We start from the raw sequence: 16,104 nt of genomic DNA, 5'->3' as shown, positions 1-16,104 counted from the left end.
CTCAGTATAAACAGGAAGTCAGAATAGCACTTCTATCTCCCGCCTTTAGTACGCGCAGCGATAATGTTTTTTCCTGCCTCTGTGTATCTGTCGGTGTGTGTGTGTGTGTGTGTGTGTGTGTGTGTGTGTGTGTGTGTGTGTGTGTGTGTGTGTGGTCCCACTATATCTCATGAACGGTTTGAGCCATCAACATGAAACCTTCAGGGTATCAAGATATGGGTAAAATCTTGGCCTAGTCCGAAAATGGGCACTCGCGGTCAAGTTCAAGGTCACCAAAATGGCTGCCAAAGGCCAACTGGATTTTATCGCCCGCCTTTAGCAACATTATATCTCAAAAACGGCTTGAGCTATCAACATGAAACATTCAGGGTATCAAGATGTGGCCTAAATCTTGGACTTGGCCAACAACATATTCTGGCGGGCGATTAGCATTGGGCTCCAGAATGCTTTTCTTTCATTTATTACTTTTGCCACTTGCATTCGAGATGAAACAAAGGAACGTGAGCAAATGTTGCCTCCACTTCTAAGATGAAAGAGCAGGAGTTTGCCGGTAAGGTCAATACATCCCTTTGTAGTACAAGAAGGGGCTTTGTACAGTAGCTTCCCGTTCCAGTCACTTTTAATTATGTTTTACAACACTCACAGGAAATATGTTGGGAGAAAAATATCTCACATACCTGGGGGATAATTTTCACAGTGTTTCAGAACATTAATGTTGGAAAGATGGTATGAACAGTCTAAAAAAACAACTGAATAGTGTAGAACAAAGGCAAAAATGAGTGAACCAGGATGTGGAACAACGAAACACAGAAAAGTCATTGTGTAAAAGAAAATATCGAAAATTCAGTGGAGCAGAGTAAAAATAGCAGAAGTAAAATACAACGTACAGCCTCAAGTAGAGTAACTATATTCCCAGTGGCAACCGAAATTGCATCAATAAATAAGTGTAACTCCATTGGGCAGAACAAACACGGCAGTGGATGGTTATATGTAACTGCACTGGTTGTACGGTCATTGCTGAGACAGAGAGAGAGAGAGAGAGAGAGAGAGAGAGAGAGAGAGAGTCTGGTTACTCTGACGTCAAAGCTGAATCGTTTATTATTTTCTGATCACCAGATTATGACTAACATTGCTGGCCTCTACTTTATTGTTTATATTATCGTTGTATTATCCTCCTGTAAGTTATTCCACTTAATGGCATTTCTCTCTCTCTCTCTCTCTCTCTCTGGTTCAGAAAGGAGGGCCTTTTGGGCTCTCGCACTTCCTGCCAACATTCATCTTCCCCATCTCAACACCCTCCCTCCTCGCCACCGGCAACAATATCTAACACCACCTCGTTCTGCTCGTTTCACTCCACCACCACCACCACCACCACCACCACCACCACCATCACCATCCAAGCACCAGTACGACTGCTCTTTCCCATCCTCCCTTTACTTCCTTTAACACCACACTTTCCTCTCTCCTCCAACCACTTTTACTACCACCTTTGCTACCACGTGCATTATTACAACCAAGACTACCTTGTTATTATCTTTATCCGCCATTACCACTACCACCATCACCCTCTGCGCTCTGTCCATTGCCATCACCACTCTCACGTTTTACTATCTCCCGGTATCCCCACCCTCTTAAACTCTATTAAAATGCCTTCTTCCGCCTTCATCACCATCATCACTAACACTACAACATTACTGTGCACTCATATTTCCCCTTGCATTACTGTTACTCGCACATCTACCATTCGTAATATACTGTAGATACAAGCACATACCCAAGACATTCATCTAAAAAATATCATCCAATTTATTTTCAGATACATCTACCGAATTAAATTTTGGCAATACTTCCATTCTCAAACATACAGGATTTCATCTTGCAATGCAGTAATGGGGCCATGTCTCTTTTGTACACCAGTATCAACGAAGTACGGTATTCAGGCACACGCAAACCAATTTGCCCTCGCAGTAGTACTGTACAACCTGTAACTAAAACACACGCACCTATTTCTCACAACGTTTTCCCTTCATAAAAGTTCATGGGAGTGTCCTCATGAAGTGGCCCAGCTTCTGCATTCCATCCCGTTCACGCCACTTTCATATGAGTCATCAAAAACAACAACAACAACAACAACAGAAACAACAACACCAAGAAAATATCTCACACAGTCACTTGGACTCCACTCTCTCTGCTGACTCCTCTATCTTATTATCCTTCTCCTGCTTATTTTCTGACCCTCGAACTACGAAGCGGGAGGGATTCATGAAAGATGTATACGTATTGATGTATGTGCATGTGCCCATGTGCATTTATAAAGGAATAGGTTAAAATGTGTGTGTGTGTGTGTGTGTGTGTGTGTGTGTGTGTGTGTGTGTGTGTGTGTGTGTGTGTGTGTGTGTGTGTGTGTGTGTGTGTGTGTGTGTGTGTGTGATAAAGCTCTTCTCAGCTGCAGTCCAATCGTTATCATTCTTCATTCCCTACACATCTTTTTTGTTCTTTGTGTTCCAATTACTTTTCTTTGTTTCCATTTTTCATACCAGTTTTGTTTTTTCCTTTCCCACTCTCGGCTACTCATTCACTTTTTTTTCCGAGTCTGCCTTCTCATTCACCATTCCTTGCGCTTGTCTCTGTCATAGTAAGTTTATACCCACCTCACATTCCTTCCTTCATATTTCCCACTTCGGCATACTAATGCTGTTCTTTCTTACTGTCGCTTTTCTTCATTCTTTCATATTGTGTCTTTGGTGGTTTAGTGATTTCATGGACCAGCCACGTCGAGATTCGAATCGGATATCCAGATTTCGATTTTCATGAACAGCTATTGCCACTAGCCTAGTAGTCCCGCCAACGACTCTTACATTATTACCACCAGTCTCGTACTCCCGCACCTACTCTTATTTTCTTGACTCAGGAAGCCTAGCCTTGAGATCTTATAAATTTCAGTTGTAATATGGGGATGCATATTATATACTTTTTTTTTTCTCCTTACCGCATTCCAACTTATCTTTATTGGGACTTTTTACTCTCTCTCTCTCTCTCTCTCTCTCTCTCTCTCTCTCTCTCTCTCTCTCTCTCCTGTCGTCTTCTTTGCTTTCTCATGTTTATTCTCTTTTTCTCCTTTCTGGTGTACGAAGCTTCCCATTTACTCACCCCACGCCTGACGTCATCTCCTCACCCCTCCTCCACCTGCGATCACCGGCTTCATTAAATGGGCTCAGACCCAGACTCCGGCACCCAATGTAAACACATTTACCCAAGCCGAGGCATATCCTGGGGGAGGGAGGACGGTCAAGGAGGTATAGCAAACAATGTGAATAAAAAATTATGTCAACAAATTGCCAGAGGAAACATAGGATACAAGAGAGAAAACGCGCAGGCGCGCGCACACACACACACACACACACACACACACACACACACACACACACACACACACACACACACACAGAGCAAAGGGGAACTATGAAAAGACCTGAACGGGAATAATAATTAGCAGGCGATAATCTAAAAACCAAAAGTTGGATATAAAACAATATCGAGGAGAAAGTAGAAACAGCATAAACATGTAAACGGTACAGCAGCAACAACCACTCTCGTATTACCTTCTGCGATGTACAGGTAGAGGGCCAAGGCAAGGCTATCGTAGTCCATAGCATTAGAGAGTAGGTGACCAGCCGACCTATGTGACGGCATTATATGATGGAAAACTGCAACCGACATTAAGGGATTCGTTCTGACACACATTGCACCTGACCTTCACCCCAATTGGCGCCTTAAACAACTCTAAAATCACTTACCTGTATAAGGAGTTTGAACGTAAACATAGAATATAAAGGAAGTGATTGGAAAAGGGGGATTGTCAGAATATCAAAATGTAAATGGGCGTCAAAAGAACAAGTACAAAAATTCTAGACACAGGAGCTTCAGGATTTTTCGGTTAATGCCTTTAGTGTGGTATGATTAGTGTGATGTGTAGTGTGATGTGGTTTGGTGTGGTGTTGTGTGGAGTGGTATGGAATGGTGTGATGTGGTGTAGTGTAATGTGGGAGGATGAATTTGTTCAGTAAGTGCTGTGATACGGAATGGTGCTGGTTCGCGGTGGCTGAATCGGTAGAAGGGCGGCCTGCAGTCCTTACGGACCCAGGATCGAATCACGGTTGGGCCTGGGAACAGTTTAAGGATTTGAATTTCATTAAAATAAACTTTACTGATCTACCACAAGACCCGCCGACATGTAAAGGTACCCCGGCTAATACCAGTACACCAGTCCTGCATGAGACAGCCCAAGCACGTGTTCAATATGGACGGTGAGTGTTAGCGCCGAAGTGGTGACATGTGGAGGTGTGTCGGAAGGACTACTGGGCCTTGGGATAGGCCCTGAAACCTTTACCTAGAATCGAACACATTAAAAAAAAATCGATTTTCTCTACGGCAGCGAAGAGCTCCTCGTCGAAAATATTTCGTGAGAGATGCAAAGAGCCGATTCTAGAAATGTTCCAGTTTCAAAAAATGATTTTTTTTTTTTTTCCAAGAACCAATTTTCCCCATGAAAGTTCTCCTGTACAAGATAAATTTCTTTGACTAAATTTAACCCTGAGTGTATTCGAAGTCTAGGAGCTTGTTTACAACATGTGGAAGAAATGAGCTGAATGCAATATAAGCACGTGAGAGAAGGCATAGATAACGAAGGTGTGCCAGAAAGCACAATGCAAGATGAAATACAAACAATGTGGATAAGAAATTGAAACAAAATGCACGGTAAACAAGGACAGTAAGCAGACACCTCAGGCTTGCGCACACACAAACACACACACACACCACACACACACACACACACACACACACACACACACACACACACACACACACACAAGCGCGCGCAGCAGGATCAGGAATGATACAGCTTTCAAATATAAAGATGTTTTAAAAGGTAGCAGTACTAACAGTAATTGTAAATCCCCAAACAAGACTTTGTTCCATCCCGAAACCATGCCTAAACCATGTGAGTAAACAGATGTAGTAAGTCTCATCCTACTGTTTCAGAACACCATAAGTGAAGCATACACTGCCTTGGAACATATTATATAAGCTGCTGTACAATGGACAGAGAAAAGCAAAACATAGCGAATATGAAGGGAAGTGAATTTCTTCTGGCATTGACCAGAACTTCCTGTGAAACAGCAGTGAGTCAGACTACCTGTGTAATTCTCTGAGCCTCATGTTAATTAATCCTGACTGATGTGATGATATGATCTCATCCTACCCCCTCCCCAGCTCCCCCCCTCCCCCCCATAGTCCCAGTCCTCACTCACTTCCTACACACAAACACACACACCTTATAATTATTTCCTACTTCTTACCCCTACTCGTGCTAGAGGTGCTTGTGGAGGGGGCATAGGAAAGGGAAGAAGGATAGCAGGGAAAGGAGAGAGAAGAGGGCTGTAACGATGGTGGAAGACGAAATCAAAAGCAATACGGCATTATGTAATGTACTTGTGAATAGCCTACCTCTGGTGATAGCTAAAACCGAAAAATAAGTAAAACAAAATGCTTAAAGGGGAGAAAATGGTAAACTTTGGGAAACAGGAGTTATGGCGAGGAGAAGAGGTGATGCAGGAAAAAATACAGAGGAAATTCGGATAGGGTTGAAGGGTAGAATAAAAAAAATCGAGTGAGTGCAGAAGGACGGAGAGACTATGAAAGGTGGTTGAGAATGTAAGCAATTGGTAAAATGGGGTACAGTAAGGAATAAGTGATAGTAAAAAAGAGAAATTAAGGCAAAGTAAGGCGAAGGCTGGAGAAAGATTAATGAAAGAAATAAGGCAACGATGCATGGAAGGGAAAAAGAAAAAGGTAATTAATAAGGGATGGATGAAATGGAAATGCGAGAGCTGGTGGAGAAAGAGATTTGAGTTCATCCATCAATCATGGTCTTTTTTTTTTTTTTTTTTTTTTTTCACCACAGCAAGTTAGGGAACCTGGACTAGGCTACTTAGTCCCCACATTTAAGGAGGGCGTGACCAGCCTCAGCTGATCCTAAGTGCCATAATGTAGGCAAAAAATTTCAACTACCCCTAGGATGTAAACCTTTACGTCTGGAGCGCCTTAACCCTCTAGACCACTGACGTCATCTGGCTATATTGTACTACCCAGCGTAGTAAACAGTTTCTTGCATTACAAGAAACATTTTGACTTCTTCCTCAGGATGTGCTTCGAAGCATATTCCGGATAATTTTAAATGATTTTATTCAGCTGAGGAAAGGCACCACGTCATGAATATGGTAGGTCAACTGCGGTAAGACGATGTTATCTGGTTTTCATACTGTGAAGGATGTTGGTGGGAGAGATCGAGGGAAGAAGGGGGAAGGAGGGGGGGGGATGTAGGAAGGTGGTGGGAAAAGGGGAGGGAGAAGGAAGGAGGGTTGGACAAAGGTAGAAACAAAATATAATAAACAGAATCTGCTGTGCTGGGCATGGACACAGAAAACAGCTGAACTTAAAAGAATGACAAAGAAGCAGAGCATTAGTGGAAAAAGGACGAGGAAGGAAGGAATGAAGGTAAGTAGCACAGAATGGAAAGTGTGAGAAATGTTGGGAAGCTGCTTGAAAGTCAGGGAATGTGTGCAACTGTAAAGGAAGTGGAGTGGCATTGAGAGAGAGAGAGAGAGAGAGAGAGAGAGAGAGAGAGAGAGAGAGAGAGAGAGAGAGAGATTTTAAAGTTTATGATCTATAGTCTCCTGTAACAACAGCTGTGACCCCCCTCTCACCCTCCCTCCCTGTGTGTGTGTGTGTGTGTGTGTGTGTGTGTGTGTGTGTGTGTGTGTGTGTGTGTGTGTGTGTACAATTGCAAATCATCGTGTCTAGCTGTCCAGTGGGATGGGTTGGTTGGTGAGTCGGTGGGAAGACAGGCGTGATGAGTGGGTGGATGGACAAGGTGGGTGGACAGGCAGGTTGGGTGGACTGGGTGGATGGACAAGGTGGGTGGACAGCCAGGTTGGGTGGATTGGGTGGGTGCAGTGGATGAAATGGATGAGGTGAATGGGTTAACATGGTGGGTGGGTGGATGGGCAGGGTGGGTGATTGGGTGGGAGGACAGGCAGGTTGAGTGGATTGGGTGGGTGAAGTCGATGAGATGAGTAGGTTAGTGAAGTGGGTGGGTGAAGTGTGTGTGGTGCATGGGTGCATTAGGTGGGTGGGGTGATCGAACTGTATGGGGTGAGTTGGTGCAGTGGATGGGTGGGCTGGGTTGAGTGGGTGAGTGAGGTGGGCGAACTGCATAAAGTGAGTGGCTGCAGTGGATGGATGGGGTAGGCTAAGTGGGTGAGGCGAATGGGTAGTGTAAGATGGGATGGAACTGGTGGGATGTGTAGGGGGAATGGGGTGGGGTTGACGGGTGTAGAGTTGATGTGGGTGAGGCCGGTAAGGTGGGTGAGTGGGGTGGGTCAGGCGAGTGGGCAGGGTGGGATGTATGGGATGGGGTGTGGGTGGGTGGGTTGGAAGGAAGAGGTGGAAGATATGGTTGAAGGGTGGGCAGGGTGGGATGTGTGGGATGAGGTGGAGGTGGATGAGTTTGATGGACGAGGTGGATGTGTAGATGCGTGTGTGGAAGGGGTGAGTGGAGTGGATGAGTAGGCGAGTGGGTGGGAGGGATGGGTGGAGTGAATGGGCAGGTGGATGGGGTAGGTGAGTGAGGTGAGAGGAGTGCGTGGGGAAGGTAGATGGGAGGGATGTCTTAGATGAGTGGGAAAATGGCTTCCCACAGAACAAGGCAGTAGATGGGCTTAGTACACTGGTTGAGTGGGTAAGTATGCAGGTGCGTGGGCGGCTGTTGAGAAATTGGTTTAGTGGGTAATAGGTCCAACATATAAAAAAAGTCCGTTGGTAGAATATGCCCATGTGGGAAACTGGTTCATGTGAGATATGTCCTTCAGGGAAAGGGGTTCAGGTGGAAGCATGGGTATTGTGGAGAAAAATTCGATGGAGAAAGTAGATGTATGGGTAAATAGGATCCCTGTGGGAATTCAGTGTTTCTCCAGTGGACGAAAATAAGTTCATGAAGGAAAACAGATCCACGGGGAAAATAGTTCCATGGGGAAATTAGGTCCATGGGGAAGGTAGATCCATAGGGAATATAGGTACATGGGAATCATAGGTCATCGGAGGGAAAAAAAAAAATAGGGAAAAAAACAGGTTCAAGGGGGAAAATACGTCATGGTGAAGAAATACTTTCATGCGATAAGGAGGGCCATGTGAGAAGTAGGTCCATGGGAGGAAGTATGTTCATGGGGAAATAGCCTAGCAGAGAAAAGAGATCCTCGAAGAAATAGGTCCGTGGGGAAAAAGAGGCTCAAGGGAGAAAATAGGTTCATGACAAATATCGATCTACAGGGGGAAAAATAGGTCCATGCAGGAAAATTGGTCCATGGAGTGATAATGGTTCCATGGGAGTGTCGACAAGAGCTGTCCCAGGTCTCTCACTCCAAGTGTTCTGCTCCCTTGCTCAGGATAAAGCCGCCTTTTCCTGAGAGCAGCCCAATGTGCTTCTACTGCCGGCACTGTAGTGAGGCGTAGCACTTCCTTCACAGATTTTGGTTGTTTTCCATCCTAGTGCTTAAACAAGTCCTGTCCCTTTAAGTAATACGAAATGAATATATCTCTATGCCAAACATTTCCCGGTAACTTAATTTCATTCACTATTTGCTGTATTCAACTGAAGTGTAAACGTGTCATCTCGCCCGGATCAAGTTTCAATACAGCGGACAAAAACATGCCTGGATAGTCCTATTAGTGTTGCAAGCATACACTTTCCTAAACAAAAAATGCCTATAACTCCAAAAACATGGGAAAACTATGTTAACTTCCAGTTCATTGCTTAACACTGGTTTCACAATCTAGAAGTGAGAATGAAAGTAAATGCTAGAACCTGAATTTCAGAGTGACCTGAAAACAAGACGTCAGACAGCAGTATGTGGAAAGATCTGTGTTGTCGTCGTGGAAAATTGCAATTAAATCGGTAAATGAAGAGGACTAATGATTTATTGACCTGCACGTGGGACTGTGGAGTAAGTACAAGGACTTTGGTTGTACCATGTTATATGAGTGACAAAAGTTGTAATGATCGGGTGGAATATTGGGTGGTGGAAAGGCTGGACTTGTAGATCTAAGGAGGCTACTCTAGTATATTTCTTGTAAACTTGCTTCATAAAACATAACTACATTATTAGTCTATCTATCTATCTATCTATTGCCAGACGCCTCAATCCCGTTTGGGGTGGCCACAAACAAATCGCCTCCAAGTCGCCCTGTCCCCCGCCATTTCACTGCCCTGCTCCCAACTCACACCCCCCTCTCTCATTATTAGTAAGACACGTTATAATACAAAAAAAAAAAAAAAAAAAAATTAAGCATAGCCTAAGCTAGCATACAGAAATTTACTTTACTACTACTATAACTAAAACTAGTTGTATCTGTCGTTAACCGGTTGTCCATCGTTGCATACAGTCAGGAGTGGCCTCCATCTATAACGATTAACGACCACTCTTTGGACGACACAGCATCCTTCCTCATATATTCTGCCACCTCAGCTCTGCAATTTGCACCCTGTTTTAGCAATGGAACATTAATTGTCATCGCAATATTGTCATTTTAATTGTTTACATTCACAGTCATGAAACATAGTACGTTATTAATATAAATATATTAATTTCTCAAGACAGAACAGTGGGCAATAATAAAATCGTATAAATAAATTCCCAAACACTCATAAGTTGTATGCTCCGAATGATTCCAAAGTGTGGCAAAATAAAATATGTAAGTGTGAACGGATGAGGAATTTCACGTGATCCCCCGAACTGTATATAAAAAGTAATTAATAAGCAAAAATATTCAACATCAAACACTCAGAGCCTCAATTTTCGGAGAGAAAAATAAACAACTGAGGGTGAGTACACACACACAGACACACAGACAGACAGACAGACAGACAGACAGACAGACAGACACACACACACACACACACACACACACACACACACACACACACACACACGAACGCACGCACGCACGCGCGCGTGCGGTAGTATTAAAAATAAGAGCCGATATGAAGGAATCAGAAGTAGGGTACGTAAGAGCAAAGCAAGATACAGATCACCTTCATTTGTCGCACCCACCGTTGCAGCATCCAAAAGAGGAAGAAATAATTATTTACTGGGCAGGGACCTAAATGATACCCTACTGGCTCACAGGCCGTCCCAGTACGAGTAACTGCCCAGTGCTATGTTCTGTCCCTATGAGTCACATTTAGCAACCCGACGCACGTACTCGGTCAACTAGTATTCTTGCACAGAGTGTTTCTGTGAATGTATGTGTGAAAATATGTAGGTAAGGAATTTTTGCTCTTTCCTCTATGTCATATTTACAACTGTTCCGACACGACGCTTGTACACGGTCGACTACCACTCTTACATTGTGCATTTATATGTAAGTTTGTGTGTGTGTATTTATATACCGTACATAAGTATGTATATATGTATGAATGTATGTATGTGTTTCTGTATGTATGTATGTATGTATGTATGAATGTATGTATGTATGTATGTATGTGTTTCTGTATGTATGTATGTATGCATGTATGTATGTGTGTACGTATACCAAACTCCTCAAATCCCCCCCCCTTATGGGGTAGACCCGATTCTCCAAAAGAGTGTGTGAGTGAGTCAGAGGCTCAGTCAGGGCAAAAAATGGAGAAGTGAATTAGATTATGAAGGTCTATCTATCTATCTATCTATTGCCAGACGCCTCAATTCCGTTTGGGGTGGCCACAAACAAATCGCCTCCACGTCGCCCTGTCCCCCACCATTTCACTGCCCTGCTCCCAACTCACACCCCCCTCTCTCATATACCTCTCCACCCCATCCCTCCATTTCATCCTCAACCTCCCCCTCCCTCTTCCCCCCTCCACCTCACTCACATACACTCTCTTCGTCAGTCTTTCACCCTCCATCCTCTCCACATGGCCAAACCAGCTCAGTGTGTTCCTCATAACGCTTCCTATCACATCCACACCCACACCACAACGCTCCTTTATATCCTCATTTGTCAGCCTGTCTCTCCATGTGACTCCACAGGCTCCTCTTAAATAACTCATTTCCACTGCTCTCACTCTTGACTTGTGTCCTTCCAACAAAGTCCAAGCTTCACTTCCATACGTTAGAGTTGGTATCACAAAACTCTCATGCAGTAACTTTTTCACTTCCATGCTCACTTCCCTGTTTCTTATCACTGCTTTCAAAGAACCAGCAACCTTTCTTCCCTGCTGTACCCTTTCAAGCACTTCACCCTCCAAACCTCCATCCTTACTCATCACACTACCCAAATACTTAAACGTACTCACATTATCCAATTCCTCACCATCCAACCTCGCTGTACATTCACTGACTTCATCTCTCTCAAAGACCATCACTTTACTCTTCCCTACATTCACATTTAGATTCCATTTCTTACACACTCTCCCAAACTCATCCACCAAGCCTTGCAGCTCCCCTTCGTCTTCACCCAACAACACAGTATCATCTGCAAACAACAGTACAAGTAGTTTCCAAACACTATCCTCTCTCACCAGGGCCACTCCAACATCCACTACCCTACCTTGTACCTCTTTTATTACCCCATCCATGTACAGATTGAACAACCATGGAGACATGACACATCCCTGTTTCAACCCAACCTTCAAAGAGAAAAATTCACTTAGTTCACCATCCACATGCACTGCAGCCTTAGCACCATCATACATACTCTTCACAGCATTCAACAACTTCCCATCTACTCCATATATTCTTTATACTTTCCACAATCCTTGTCTATCCACCCTGCCATATGCTTTCTCCAAATCCATGAAAGCCGCATACAGCTTCTTTCCCTTCTCTAGAAACTTTTCCACTAAAGATCTAAGAATGAATATCTGATCTACACAACCTCTTCCCTTCCTAAATCCTCCCTGTTCTTCTTCAACTAATTCCTCTGTTCTTTCTCTAACTCTGTCAATAAGTATCCTACCATACACTTTTCCTATTATACTTAGAAGACAAATGCCCCTATGATTACCACACACTTCTTTTTCCCGTTTTCCTTTGTACAACGGAATAATTATACCTGACTTCCAATCCTCCGGGACTCTACCTTCCTCCCAGGCCAATCTGCATATCTTCCACATCGATTCTACTACTATCTCTCCCCCATGCTTCAACATTTCACCACACACTTCATCAATTCCTGGGGCTTTCCCCAATTAAACTCTCTTCATTGCTTCCACAACTTGTATCCTACTGATTTCTTCCTGTTTTCTCACCTCCCTCCTTCTCCCAGCCATTCCCCAGCCACTTATACTCGCATTACTTCCATCCTGTATGTTCAACAATTCCTTAAAGTGTTCTCTCCATCTGCTCACTTTTTCTCCCTTCTCCACTAGTAATCTACCATTTTTATCTCTCACTCCCCTGCTAACCTCACTTCCACCCTGTCTTACTCTCTTCACCTCTTTCCAGAACATTTTCTTACAGTCCCTCCACTTTACACTCAAATTCCTTCCAAATTCCTCATCCACTCTCTTCTTACTCTCTCTTACTAATCTTTTCACCTCTCTCTTTCTTTCTACATATAACTCTTTCTTCCACCTCTCAACTTCTTCCACGCCCCTATTTCTCATCCATTCATTGTATGCTTTCTTCTTTTGTGCCACAGCCTGTCTCACCTCTTGAGTCCACCACACTGTTCCTTGCAACCCCCTCCGTCTTCTCTTCCTCCCTAACACCACATCACATGCTGCACATATTTCTTCTGTAAATATCCTGAACACACCTTCCAAGTCCCCCATCTGCTCCAATTCATATTTGCCCAATCGTTCCTCCACTTCTCTCTTATATGCTGCCTTTTTCTCATCCTCTTGTAACCTTTCCACTCTCCTTGCAACTACTCCTTTCTCTTGTCTTTCCCTTCTTCTATTCCTCCATCTTACTTGGATCCTAATTCTGGCCACCACCAAGTAGTGGTCAGAAAGTCCACTCCCCCAACCTCTATAAGCTCTTGCATCCATTACACATCTTCGCAACCTTTCATCCACACACACACAATCAGTCATTGCCTTCCTTTCATTCAGTTCACCACCCACCCTTCTCATCACTCGCCATGTATACCTGTGGATCATTTTATGCCTGAAGAGGGTATTGGCTATCACCAACCCCCTCCCAACACAAATGTCCACTAACGCACTGTCATTCTCATCTATCTCAGCAGGCACACCGCACTCACCAACTATTCCATCCACCTTCACATTCCCTACTTTACCGTTCATATCACTGATCAAAAACACTCTCTCATTCCTTCCAAACTTTTCCATGCACACTTCCACATCTGTCCAGAACTCTTCTCTCACTCTGCTAGCACGATCTTGTGTTGGCGCATACACACACACGCAATCGCCCAAATTTGTATTCCAACTTTCAACTTTACCCACACAATCCTTGACTCAACAGATCCATTCTGTCTTATGCTCTTCTTCCATTTTTTACTCACAACTATACATACTCCTTCCTTTGCCCTCTCATTCTCACCTACTCCTGCACATATACCCCATCCATACTCCCATTCTCTCACACTTTCCCCTCTCCATTTTGTTTCAGTTATTCCACATACATCCACTTTCGCACCCTCAAGCACCTGGACAATCTCTCTCTCTTTCATCTCATCATTCGCACCTCTTACATTCCCTGTAGCCATTACCAAGTCCTTTGCCCAGTCCTGGGTCGTCATCGTTAGGTCAGTCCTTGTCCGAGGCTTCTTGTTTGTTTTTTTAGTTAGTTGTTTTCCGGGGAGAGGCACTAACCTAACGCCAACCCTTTTAGTCGCCTTTTACGACATGCAGGGATACTGGGGGAGTATTCTTGAAAAACCCCTCTACCCCAAGGGGTAAATTAAGAAGGTGATTCTGGTAAACACATGGGAATTAAATAGCTGGAGGAGGATGGGCAAAAAGTGAGGAAACAAAATGAAACATCAAGGACAAAGGGTAAGCTCAAAGGCCGTTTGCTACTTGCTACTTTATTGTTGACTAGACGATCACAGGTGTGCCCTGGGTTGTGCCTGAACTAGAACTGCCTGAGAACTGGTGCGCACCTCCAGTCCCCTCGTTCCAAACACAAATACTCAGCATACCCAGGGCAGTGGCGAGACATTGCTCTGCAATGTGGTCATGTATTTAGTCACGTAGGACTTCTCAAGCCTACTATACTTGGTTACACAAGGTTATATATTACCTACACTAACATTTATATAAGGATAAGCAAGGTTGAAAAATAATATAATGTCCAGATAAAAAGAAATCATCAAATCATTTGTACCAAAATTGAGGAAAGTGAGATACTCTCTACAAAACAAGTAAAATTGGGTGAAAAAAAAATCAAGGGAGAAGCAACAAACTAGATGAAAACAAAGAGGAGACATTACTAGAATCGGTGAGAAGGAAACAACAAAAGCAATGGCAAAGAAGGACCGGATGGGAGAATATTGCTTGGCGTGTGAATAACAGCCTAATTTTCCCTTCCACAATTTTTACTCCACTCCAGCTTTTGAGGGATTGCAACGTCCCGTTGACCTACACGGGATTAATATTATTACTTGTATGTCTTGTTTTGGCTGGTCCCTTCCTTGTCCTGGGACTAGCAAGAGATTAGCTTTTGAATGATAATAAGTAGTAGTAGTAGTTGTTGTTCCCTAGGCAGTCTGGTTGAACAGCCCCGAGTCCTCAAGGAAGGCCACGGCCGAAACCGGGCTCTCCCACAGAGCTCTCAAGGAGTCTGTTTTGTGTTGTTGGCATAGGTGATTGTGTGCAATGCAGTCTTCTATAATGTGCTTCATAGTATGGGGTGCTGTGTTGCATCCTGGACAGGCATCAGCACCAGAGTCATCCAGTCTCTTCTGATAACTTAAGAGGGCTGGATGATGCCTACAACTCAGCCTGGCCAGGTGGACCCTGGCCTCACGAGGGAGATAGGATTCAGAAGGCAGGATGTTGGGAGGCCGTGCATGCAGCTGTGTGTTGTCTTTAAGTGACTGAATGGAGCAGCGAGTGATTTGAGTATGGATATGTTTCTGGTAGCCGGCCTGAGGCGGGCGAGGGCGAAGAGATGATAGTGTTTATGTATGATATCGTGTGCTGGGTGTTGTTTTGATATTCCTTGGTGTGTGTGGATGTGCTGCCATGTTGTGCAGTGGAGGTTGTGGGTTTGTGGAGGATGTGGCGAGAATTTGGGTGCCTTTCATGTCTAGGTGATCCTTGACTTTGAGGACCTTGGTTTCTTGGTGTAGGTGGTCTGTGGGTGTAGAAGCTGGGCAGCCTGTGATTATTTTTAAGACCTTGTACTGTATGGTCTGTAGAGTGTTGTAGTGTGTTTTATTGAGGTTAGGAGCCCAAGCAGGGCTTGCATAATTCATCACTGAACGTATATATTGTTTGTATACTGTAGTAATGATTTCTTTGCTGTGTCCAAAGGTTGTATGGGCAAGTAACCTTAAGGCATTGAGTCTTGGTGTTAATTCATCTTTAATGTTTGTGATGTATTGTTCAAATAACACTGAGGTATTGTAGGTTACACCAAGGATTTTGTGTGTGTGTGTGTGTGTGTGTGTGTGTGTGTGTGTGTGTGTGTGTGTGTGTGTGTGTGTGTGTGTGTGAAGTGTTGTTTATGGTGAGGTGGGGGATGCGACTGTGTTCTGCTGTCCAGTTTGTGAGAGGGGACACTGTAGATTTGGCTGGGGCTATTTTGAGCCTGTTTGTGGCGAACCATTCATGTAGTGAGTTGAGGTAAGGTTGGAGGATGTGTGCAGCTGTGTTTGCATTTTGGTGTGTACATGTAAGTGTTATGTCGTCTGCATAGGAAGCTATGTGTACTGTATCCGTGGGGTGTGGGGTGTGGGTATGTCGTGCATGTATAGGTTAAGTAGTGTAAGGGACAAAACAAATCCTTGGGGGATGCCATTTCTGAAGTTTCTGATGTTCGAAGACCGGCAGGCAAATGTTACATGTGCACATCTGCTTGCTACGTAGTTTGC

The sequence above is a fragment of the Coenobita brevimanus genome, chromosome 105 (assembly GCF_032717465.1).
Source record: "Coenobita brevimanus isolate Jiangsu-jjx chromosome 105, ASM3271746v2, whole genome shotgun sequence".
NCBI classification, from domain to species: Eukaryota; Metazoa; Arthropoda; class Malacostraca; order Decapoda; family Coenobitidae; genus Coenobita; species Coenobita brevimanus.
This window is presented reverse-complemented; position numbering follows the sequence as displayed.